The 11,882-nt window shown below is 35.9% G+C and overlaps 1 non-coding gene across 1 annotated transcript; it reads right to left on the minus strand.

Annotated features, from left to right (window-relative positions):
• Window positions 1-6,862: 6,862 nt before the first annotated feature.
• Trnac-gca (transfer RNA cysteine (anticodon GCA)) lies at window positions 6,863-6,934 on the minus strand. The gene has a single exon. It is a non-coding gene; the product is annotated as a tRNA-Cys (tRNA).
• Between the last annotated feature and the right edge of the window lie 4,948 nt (window positions 6,935-11,882).

Genomic DNA, 11,882 nt, shown 5'->3' on the forward strand with positions numbered 1-11,882 from the left:
AGTATAAAAAAGGTATCGTGGTTCGACCTAAAATATGTTATTGCTACGAAGTTAAAGCAAAAAAATGCGAACTAAATCATTAAAAGATCAAAATCTACTGCAAAAGCTGTCAAAATGTAATTTCAGTCACATCCATATGTGAACATTGAGACGACTTTCATCTGATTTTAACTGCAAAAAACCAGTAAAATCGATGAACTTCAAAAGGAGTGTAGCCTTACTGGAGAAATGGCTACAAGTAGAGAATCGACTCAACCTCAAAGATGTGTCAGCTACTAGTGATGTAAACAAAGCAAGAACCACTGTGTAAACCAGTACAAAACTTGGAAATATAAAAGTAAGTGCATTAAATAGCTATAAAGACAAACGTGATTCTACAAACAATGTCACTCAGAAACATATGAGTCTAGATAATAACTGCAAAGAACAACAGCCATACACTGTAAATTTTTTGCGTGTGTCGTATTGTAAACAAAGAAATGTGATTAAAAATCAGTTGACTGGCCTCAAGTGTGCAAAAAAGAACGAAAAGATTTAATTTTTGTCGGACGTTGGGTAGCAGAAAGGTGGCAGATACACAAACCAAAGCAAGTGTCCAGGCTTTTGGCAATGTAGGAGCAGGCATCGAAGAAGTGACAAAAACAGAAGTGTAATCATGTGAAAACCTTGATTCAAAACACTATGGCGTAATTTGTGCAGGTGTAAATGATTTTTCAAGAGACAAGGGTAGTGAATGCATCATTGTTATCGAATCTGTGCTACTCAAATTAGGCAACACAAATGTAGCTGTTGTAAATCAGCCACACAGTTACGACCTATCTGTTTGGTCATGTGTAAATAAATTAATAGGAGGAGTGAACAAAGAGATAGATGAAGTATACAAAAAATTCTGTTTGTGAACTTAATAAATGTTTGAATATTTGATAGATCAATGCATACTGGTCATGATCTTCATTTAAATCACAGTGGGAAACAATTTTTGGTTGAAGAAATGTGTCGTTTAGCAAATTTGAGTTACAAGAGGCATAATATAGAAGCAGTTCAAAGTGTTTTGGACAAATGGGTCATAAAGAAAGACATGATGTCTTATAAAAAGGGCGAAAGACATTTTTTTAGGAAAATAGACAGTATCACAAAAAATGTGATGCAGAACTAAACTGCAAATACAAACTAAAGATTGTGAACTAGAATGTATATTCATTAACCGAGTTGATGAAATAAATATACTCCTCAATAGTGAAAGGAAAGATGTTTCAGTTTTATGTATATGTGAAATTTGGTTACAAAATGAGCATTTTCAACACTCAAAAATATTGCATTTTAACATAGCAAACTGATTTGTAGTATGGAATCAAAACAGTGGAACTTGTATACATGTAGAAACCTCTATGTGGAAACTAGGTTGTGAAAGAGGCTTTGAAACCTCAGCTGTCGAGTTAATGTGTAGAAAAATATTATTTTATGTGTGTACAAATCTCCTGTTAGCAGTATAAGTGTTTTTTTTTAACTTGACTTTGCTTTAGGCAAACTCAAGACAACTGGCAAAACAGTAGTACTGTGTGGATATTTTAATATTGACTTTCTGAACCATAGTCCTCACACGAAAAAGTTCTTAACTGTTAGCTCCCCAACACATGTAACAAAAGCCAGTGCCACTTTCTTTTATCAGGTATGTGTAAACATGGTCAAGTGTCCATCAGAAAACTTTGATATTGACTATAGTGATCACCTTTCACAATGACTAACCATACCTGTAAATCACATTTCGACCAGTATACAAAGTGCTATCCATAAAAGGTGTTATAGTCAGAAAACTATTGAACACTTCCAGTCTCTAATCAGTGAACAGTCTTGGAAAGAAGTATATAATGCCTCTATTACCAATGAAAAGATGGAACATTTTTTGAACATTTTAAAGCATAACTTTGACTTAGCTTTTCTACAAGGGAATGTGATTTTCAGAAGCACAGACAGATTTAAAAACTGGATTACATAAAATATTAGAGTATCTCATAAAAGGAAATGGGAACTTTTTCTGCACTCAAAAACAGCAGTCCATAATTTCTTAGTTATTTCAAAAATTCCAAGTTGTGTTTGAAACATATAATAAAAGAGTTAAAAATTAAGAAAAACGACAAATATATTATGAAGTCATCCAATAAAACTAAGAGCATGTGGAAAGTTGTGCAGGATCTTATGGGGAAGAAGAAAGCTCACAAAAATATTGTGATATTGCATGATGGCAAGAATGTCACTGTCCCTAGTGTAGTTGCAAACAACTTCAGTTTTTAATATGAAACTGTTACTGGAAAATTAGTGAAGGAAAAATCTGGTAGTCCACCTAATAAAACACTGAGAGAATGTTCATCTATTGAAATAAATAATATAGCCATTTTCCTCAGTCCAATACTCCCAACAGAACTCACAAATACCGTGAATTCACTGAAGAGTAATTTTCAGCTGGTGTTGTTGATATTCAGATTATATTATAAAAATAACAACAAGACATACCATCTCATTTATTAGAGAAATGTAATTCATCCTTATCATGTGGTGTCTTTCCACAGCAACTGAAAATGTCAAAAGTAATACCACTACATAAAAAGGTGATCAGCAATGTATGAGTAACTATAGGCTTGTGTCACTACTGTTTTGGATGTCAACATGGTTTCAGACCACAGTGATCAACTGAAACAGCCACTTTCAACCCAATAAACCATGTCTTAAATGCAGTGGACAACCACAGAAAAATCTCAGGTTTATTCTTGGACCTAACAAAAGAATTTGACGTGATTGGTCATTCTGTGCTCCTGAGAAAACTTGAACATTGTGCCAAATCAGTGGATTAGATCGTATTTGGAATACCACTCTCAGAAAACTAAAATTAAGCACATGGAAGGAAATGAATTTCAGGTACACCTTTCAGAACCATTTGGACTAACTTGTAGCGTTCCACAGGCCTCTTTCTTGGTATATATTTATCATTTCTCATTACACATTAGGGATACTGTACCAGTACTATTTGCAGGTGACACCAGTCTATTGATTGAATGAAATAAAGAAGTAAATGTTACTGCATATATTAGGAAAGAAGTGCCTGAATGGTTTACCAGGCTAATATCAAAATGAAAATGCGCACAGCCAGTAAGATGTGTAGATAACCAAAATGTTAGTGCTATCACTGAAACTAAATTTCTTGGGATTTGTATCCAGCAATATTTTAAATGGAACTCTTATATCACATCCATAAACTCACAACTAGCGAAAATGAACAGTGTAGTAAGAATTCTTTGCAACAATACCAGTGCAGAAACAGTTGGGGCAGTATACTTTGCTTGTGTACATTTGATACTGAAGTATGGAATCATTTTCAGAGGAAATATCGACCAGGCCATAACAGTTTTCAGGAAACAAAGGCAATTATAAGAATAATGAAACAAGTGAGCAGCAGAAAACCAATGCAAACCTTTCTTTAAAGATCTAAATATCTTACCCATTCCCTGCATTTATATACTGGAAGTAGTCATGCATGTCAAAAAAAAGTGTACTGAGAAAGCAAAACCTTTTCCCTCAAAACATCACAGTATCACATCAGACAATGACATACAAGTTAGTCATTGTAACACCACATTGTACCAAAAAGGTGCATACCACACAGGGACGAGACTATGCAACAGCTTAACAAGTCATACAAACTCCCTTCCTGAGCTAAAAAGCTTTAAAAAGTATGTGACAGCCTGCCTTCTGAAAAACTGCTGCTAATCAAACTCATGGTATATTGTGCAAGAAAAATATAATTTGTATCTTTTATTTTGAAATAAGTTATAAATATACAATATTTAATAGCATTTGTAATAATTAACTGTATAGATTCAATTTGTTATAAAAATTTAAATGATATATGTTTGATGTTTGTAAAACCAAGAGATAAAGAGTTTTCCTGTTCAATTTCCTGTGCAAAATTTATGTACCAAAAAAGAGATTTATATGCACAAAGAAATAAATAAATGAAATTATCTATGAATTAAGAAAACATGCAACAAGAAATAAATATAGTGAAACAAATTCCAATTACTAATGATTATGCTGCTTCCCTGATTGACACAGTCCTAAGCAAAGTGAAGAAAGACCCAAACACAAAGAGAATCATGGAAGGCAAAGACAAAACCAAATATATATATAGTATCCCAATACATATATTGCAGGTCACCAAATACTTTCAAAAAACGAAAGTCAAGTTAGGTTTTCTACATCAAATAAACTTTAACAAAAGCTAATACATAATATATAGTGTAAAAATGACCCATACACAGACACTGGAATATAAAAAGTAACATGTGTGGAATGCTCCATGTTCTACCTAGCACAAACAGGGTGAAATTTCAACACCAGGTACACAGAGCTCATTAAAGCCTACACACACAACAGACAGACATAAGCAATAGCTTCATACATACACAATATAGGACACACATTTGGAAATGTAGAGGAAAATGTCAGAGTACTCCACCAATTAAATAAAGGGCATAAAATGGATTTGTTAGAAGAACTGGAGATATATATATACACATTACAGGAAATATGAAGACAAAATGCTAATCGAAAACTTGAAAGTGATGCAGTGAATTTCTTCCGATGCTTTGACAATATACTTAAATAAAAATAGTAACACATGATGTACATAATAACACATTGAAATAAGCACTACTGTAAAACAAATGTAGGCAAATTATAGTACATATTTTTAGGATAAATACCTGCTGTACAAAAGCATAATTGTGGAGGACCTGTAGCATTATCTCTGTCAGTACATCTAAAAACATCAGTGTACTGTTTATGTAAGTTATTCTCGGTGTGTACTGTGAACTGAAAGTTGAGCAGGATGTTTAACATGTGTGTGATTCTGCACAAATGGACTATAAGCAAACTGTAAGTACAAGTTCTTCCAAATGTCACCACTAACTACATATGAAAATCGATAACTGACTAAAAATTGCCTGTTTTTTATATATTGCAGTAAAATCAAGAAAACAACAACACATTGAAAATGTTACATGAAAATGGTATAGTGAAAAGAAATACACACTTGAAATTGGGAATCATTTCCAGAAATGTGTCGTGCAATATATGAATAAAAGAAAATTGTGACCGGTAGCAGAAAAGTTATTTATGAACAAACCCACTAAAGTAATTGATTACGTATTGGTGAGAGGGAGAAGGGGGAGGGGAATGATGCAGGGCTATGTTTATGTTCATACCTATAGTTCTGTAAATAACCATCTACTTTTCTTTGAAAACAAAGGAAATTTCGAAATGCACAAAGTAAGAGGTCTAGGTATCAGGTCTTCTTTGTTTGTACACACTCCACTTTTGCAGATCATCTAATACAAGAAAACCACCACCTACATGACATGGAGACTGATCCTCAGAGAAAGCAACAGTCTCTATCAAATAAACACAACTGAAGAGAACTCCCACAGACAAAAAGCAATTACACAGGAAAAGAGACTCCTGAATGGCTGGCCGGAGTGGCTGAGTGGTTCTAGATGCTACAGTCTGGAACTGTGTGACCGCTATGGTCGCAGGTTCGAATCCTGCCTCAGGCATGGATGTGTGTGATGTCCTTAGGTTAGTTAGATTTCAGTAGTTCTAAGTTGATGGCCAAGAAGTTAAGTCCCATAGTGCTCAGAGCCATTTGAACCATTTTTAGAGTCATGAATGAAAATACAACAATGTGCAATGAAACACTGTTCAGAAAACTTTGTGAACTATACAAAGATACCTCCCTACATAAAACATAAAACTCAAACAGCCTAAAAAAACCTTCAATTTTCTCGGTTCCCTCCCCACTCCTTTTTCGAACTCTCTGTCTACCTCCTCCCCCCCCTCTCTCTCTCTCCCTCTCTCTCATCCCACACACACACGCACACACATACACATTACACACATTCAGCTCTCTTCCAGCAGCTGCACCACACCAGGTCTGACAAAATATTGCAAATTAGCGACCCAACTAACACAAATGCAACGATGAACAAATGAGCAGCGGCAATAACATAAAACCTCTCGCAGGGAATAGTGTCAGAAGTGTCTACTCAAATCATGTTTCGCCACATTTTGTGTAAGTGCATGTGTATGTGAAGTGAACCAGTGAGCACAAACTGTGTAAAAAAACTATGTGGAAACAGTACCCTGAATAGCCATTGATCAAGACACCCACCAGACAAGAAACAGGCCAAAAAAAAAAACTAAGTACAGAAACGCACATAACCTATACCCACGAAACAGTTATTGATAAATACGCACTAATTTTCTTCCATGGCTAGTTTGCAGATGACATGCTGTCAAAAAAACAACAAAAAAGAGCACTTAAAACTGATGTGTAATAATGCAGTTCATTTAGCGACGTAGCTTTAAGGTGAGCATCTAAACAAAACAGAACAAATTGCATAAGTTGTAATTCTTAGGCATACAAAATTACTATAAATTTCATATTGCACTTTACAGAAACAAAAATTTGACCCTCAGAAGATGACACGTAGGCGTCGAAGCATGTATGGGTAAATACAAAAACAAACAAATTGTGTTTGCACAAGGCTGAGTTTCAAAACAACCCAATTTTAAAATCGCAAACAGGGAAGAACATCAAGAGGAACTTCAAACCTTAGTAAAATGAGTATGACACAATCACCTTAGTGTCATTTCTTTTGACATCCATGTAACAACCAATACTGGCTCTTACTCAGAACAGTTTCACTATTGCAGTTGTTTGATAAGAAGCGATAAATCTTTCTCGTAAGTGAAAGTTCGTATTGTAGACTGATTCCGTTTATAGTTGTCGTGATCGAAGAATTAAAATGTAAGGGGGCACCCGGGTTTGAACCGGGGACCTCTCGATCTGCAGTCGAATGCTCTACCACTGAGCTATACCCCCGACGACGTGTTTCATTACTCTAAATTGTCTTAAGAAAAAAGATCAATTTAAATTTTATTTTTATTGGTGGTTGCAGTTTGGGGCAGCAGCGTTGACACTACATGGCTGGTGACGATTATCTTTTGTTTCGCTTCCTCTCGGCGTAGCTTTCGTGACTCCGTGCGACTTGCTGTCTCTGCTATCTGCCTCTGCTGTATTTCCTCAGTTTTACAGTCACTCAGTAAACAGCTACTCTTGGTTACCGTAATTAGACCTTAAGAATTTTTCCATTATCTGTCATATGTAGTTCACACTCTGGTAGTCTGTCATAAGGATGAAACAAGATTTTCGGTGTACGCGGTTTCCTCCGATATTTGTCTGATCAGAAGGCTAATATACAGTTGCTGCAGCACAACTGCATAGCAACGGCTCTTAAACATTAATTAACAGTGGAAAATCCAGGATGGAATGCAACAATATTATAAAAAGGAAAGTTTCTACTCACCATATAGCAGATATGCTCAGTCGCAGATAGGCACAACAAAAAGACTGTCACAATATAAGTTTTCACCCAAAAATGACTTTGTCGAAAATAGACGACACACACACACACACACACACACACACTCATACTATTTTCGACGAAGTCCTTGTTGGGTGACAGCTTATGTTGTGACAGTCTTTTTGTTGTGCCTAACTGCGACTCTGCAACTTCGCTATATGGTGAGTAGCAACTTTCCTTTTCATGATATTATTACTGTTTCGGTGTAACGTCAAACGCCGACGCTTTGGCCAGGAACATTACAGCAGAGAGGGCTGTGAGAAGACGTCAGCCAATAGTACGCTGACTGACCCCTCTCTAGGACTACAATGAAACGGTGGCGCCATCTACACGAAGAGAACATAAGGGCCGCGCCACCTGGTTACTACCCGAGTTGAAGTCTAGCCGATCTACGAACGCTATAGCAGTGAGTTAAGACTGCATCACTGGACTTTTATTGGAATTGTATTTCCGGAATGAGATTGATTATTTGCCTGTTGCCATTTCCTTGCGACACGCTTTTGCGAATACGCAAAGTTAATTGTTATCATTTACCTTACTGTAATAAACTCTGTTGATACGATTTGCTTGAATTTTTGTCTAGCGATCCGAGGAAGCAGATTTCCTAGGCATCCTATATTAGACGAATAGGCATTACCCAACATTTACAATAATAAACTGTATTATTTGAATTAGTCATTTCGAAAAGGCCATATATCAACCGAAGGCAAATTTTAAGGAGAAAAAAAAAAAAAACTGCTTAGATTAAAAAACCGAAATGTAAAAGTCTTCTTTTATATTTAGACTGTAATGTACGCTATTTAACATAACATTGTGTGCAAAACAATGCAGGACCTACGTTATGGTCGAGCAACCAATGTGGAGGTTTGGCCTTTTTTGTTTTTATGAAAACAAACTTTCTACGAATCGTTGATACCTGCAGCTGTATCAGGTAAATACGTGATAAAAATGTCAGTAATAAAGAAATGCAGCATGACGCATATGTTAGTATGATATTTATTACACAACCTTTTAAGTTAGAATAGTGCAAAACAGAAAAACTATTATCACCAAAAGCCTTTCTTCATTCTCATTCAAGGCGTTTGTAGACCATACCCAAAGCTCGTTGTAGAAGTCTTATTTATGGTCTGGTATGTACTGAATCAATTTCTTAATGCCTGCATTTTTTTAGCATTGATCGGAAGTTTTCCTTTGTATGCAGAAGTGTGTGTTTATTCAAGTGTGTACCCCACAGGCTTCCTTAACAAAATATCTTCTTGCTGCAAGCCATCGATCCACTAATATGCTTTCAACAAACCAGGTTTACTTGCACAATATTCAAACATCATATACAGGACGGTTGTAAGGTCACTTTCTCCTCACGTGGAATTCTGACTAGCTATTTCCTTGAGAGGACAGATTTTTTATGACGTTTAGGCCATCATGCCTTAATTATTCGATGATGTCACTCGGTTGCACTGGATGAACTTGGAAATTGGAACTTGCTCCTTGTATTAGTGCGCTGATTTCGTGTGGTGTGTATATTCGACCAGTCTTGCGAATGAATCTCTTTGCTATGGCAAGAGCTCTATCTCAAGTCAGGATGGAACTTCCTCTGATTGGAAAATAATGAACATCTTTCCAAGTCGCCCAGACGATGCTGCGGCTAGCAAACATCTGATGACGGTGTTGTTTTTATTTCTACCAGGGCATTCCTCCAAGAAGAAATGTATTTCCTTCCCCTGTTTGGGAATATTTTCCTGAAAACACTTTTTTTAGCAGTGAGCATTGGGTCTTTTAAGAGCCTGTCCTTCATTGTATGAGAAAACCTTGCTTTATGATCCCACAAGTTGACAATGCAAAGTTCAAAAACTCACAACTGTCTGTAACAAAACACTTCCTACACTGGAATATCCGGCAGTGGGATGTCCTGTATGTAGGTGATATTAATGTCACCTGCACTATTGTTTTCCTCTGCAAGCTTTTTGATTGCTTCAGTTTTCTTTTAAAATTTATTGGCTTTGTTTTTATTTACTATGAGTTCTGCTGTAGCCACTCCTTTCACATTGTCATTCAAATGCAGGGTTTTGATTTTTTGATTCAGTTCCTCACATGTCGAGCACATATCAATCTTCGGTTTTCCAAATTTGCTATTAAAATTTTGCTTGAAGAATTTCAAATAAAATATGTAGTTCACTTTAGTATTTGGATGTTGTTTGAATAACTCATGCATATGCTTGACATCTAACTGTGCTTATAAATATTTTCTTCATGTGTTATCCGAATAATAGATTACACGTACAGGGAATGATTCAATATGGCCCTTTATCAGGGAACATATTTCTCTGGGGATTAAGTTACGTCTTCAATCCTCTGACTTACCCCACACGTCAACTAGTGAGCTGTCTAACAATATCAGATGATATAACGACGAACATATTTGTCGCCTATTCCTTGGAGACTCAAGAACACTGTTTCACGAACTTGTGTTTGTCTTCCATCACTGCTCACCTGATACTGAAAGTTAGCCATTCACACTTTTGGATTTGTGGTACTTGAAATACTTTCTCGTTTTAGCGCATGGGCGTTAATTAGATTATGTAAATAACCACTCTGAGTATCTGTATCAGCAAAACTATTCATATGTGTCAACATTTGCATTTGCGATTCCCCTGCCACAGTCTGTAAATACTTTCCCAGGCACCTGAAAACACCAACACAATCAATCAACTTGTGATCAAACTGCCCATTTTTCAAGGCACAGCAGCAGATTAATTAAGACTAGATTTCTGAAAGTATTACCCAACACGGCAGTTATCACCTAAGGTTTCACTATTGTCTTCTACGCTCAACATCAAAAACTACACACACTGCCACTGGGATCCTGTTTTGTGTGCTGGCACCACATTTCTACTGTAGCTCACGTGCTGTTTCCTTTGGAATTTTGCTTTTTTTATTGCATCACTTTTACTCAAACTACACTTTTTCTTTCTATTTATGCCCTCACAATCACTGACACTATCCCTCTCACTTATTGTAAACAAAAGTGTAACATCGAGTGGCAATTGCGTCACGTGGATATTTCCACTTTATACGCTTCTCGGCCACGGAAGTGGGTGCATTTTATTTAATAATTCAGAAATAATCGTGGAGAAACCAAGCTATTTCATGCACTCACAAACACTAGACATTACATAGGCTATACATGATGTAGTAAGTTTGAGTAAAAAGTGGTTTTAAAAGTGATAGTATTATAAAATTTTTAAAAGATATTTCTTGCAGTTAGTTTTAAAAGAAAACATGTAAACTGCAACGGCACGAATTTAGAGACTTCTTCAGCATCTACAGTTCAGAACTAAGACATGAGGAAATTATTATACAGATTGTTATACAGACTGATTCTTACACTGATCATTAACTTATGGATTTCACACTCTGTGCCTGCTGCACTGACCTGAGGCAAGAGATCTACTGTTACTGCAAGATTCTAGTGACACTTGATGGAAGTCTTTTCACCTCATTATTTGCTATTGTTGAGCAAAAGGGAAATAAAATATAGATGTAAGACGTACTACCAGCCAACAACCTAAATTGACAACAACATAAACGATATCTAGAGGATAGTAACTTCATTTATTTACTTCAAATTTCTGCTAAAACTGCTGTTTATCGTTTGATTGTTCAGAATCATAGACAGAACCAACAATTATATCACGTACACGAAGATGCCAACATTAAAAACAAGATATACGCAAGTTAGTTCACTGTTCGAAGTTACCCATTTTAGGGCACTATTTTTTACATTACATTTACAAGAAGACAAACTATCGCATGATTCGCTCCTGTTACAAGATCTAAAGTCAGTTCTGAATGACATGCACACTTAGACACATAACGTCTTTATCTAATTATATACACACTACATAGATGCAATTTTTACAGCAAATACGATTTTTTTAACAGAATAAAGAAATACAGCAACCAGCCACTATTTGCGTAGATCTTTATACGCCAGGATGTGTTTCGGACATTTACCCATCTTCTGTGACTGGTTGCTGTGTTTCCTCAAGTGATCCACTCCACAGCCACAGAGCAAATCCATCATTAACATGCATAAATGAAAGTAAATTTTTACCTCATTAAGTCACAGATTTAGAGACTCTACAGTCCCAGAAGAAAACACTTTTCAAACATTTTGCTTATCGCTTCTGTGACTGTTCCCTAGCTGTGTATAATAAGCTGTGTAGACACATCATACGTAACATGACAATGGTAATATCTTAAGAAACTTTTGATATTTTTCAGCTTGGTGCCATAGTAATAATAATAAATCTAGGGAGAAATGAAAGAACTTACAAATGAAATATAGTAAGATAAAATACTATAACTGAGTACTAAATATTGTGTAACGTATAATATACACCCCTA

This window comes from Schistocerca cancellata, chromosome 7 (genome assembly GCF_023864275.1).
Source record: "Schistocerca cancellata isolate TAMUIC-IGC-003103 chromosome 7, iqSchCanc2.1, whole genome shotgun sequence".
NCBI classification, from domain to species: Eukaryota; Metazoa; Arthropoda; class Insecta; order Orthoptera; family Acrididae; genus Schistocerca; species Schistocerca cancellata.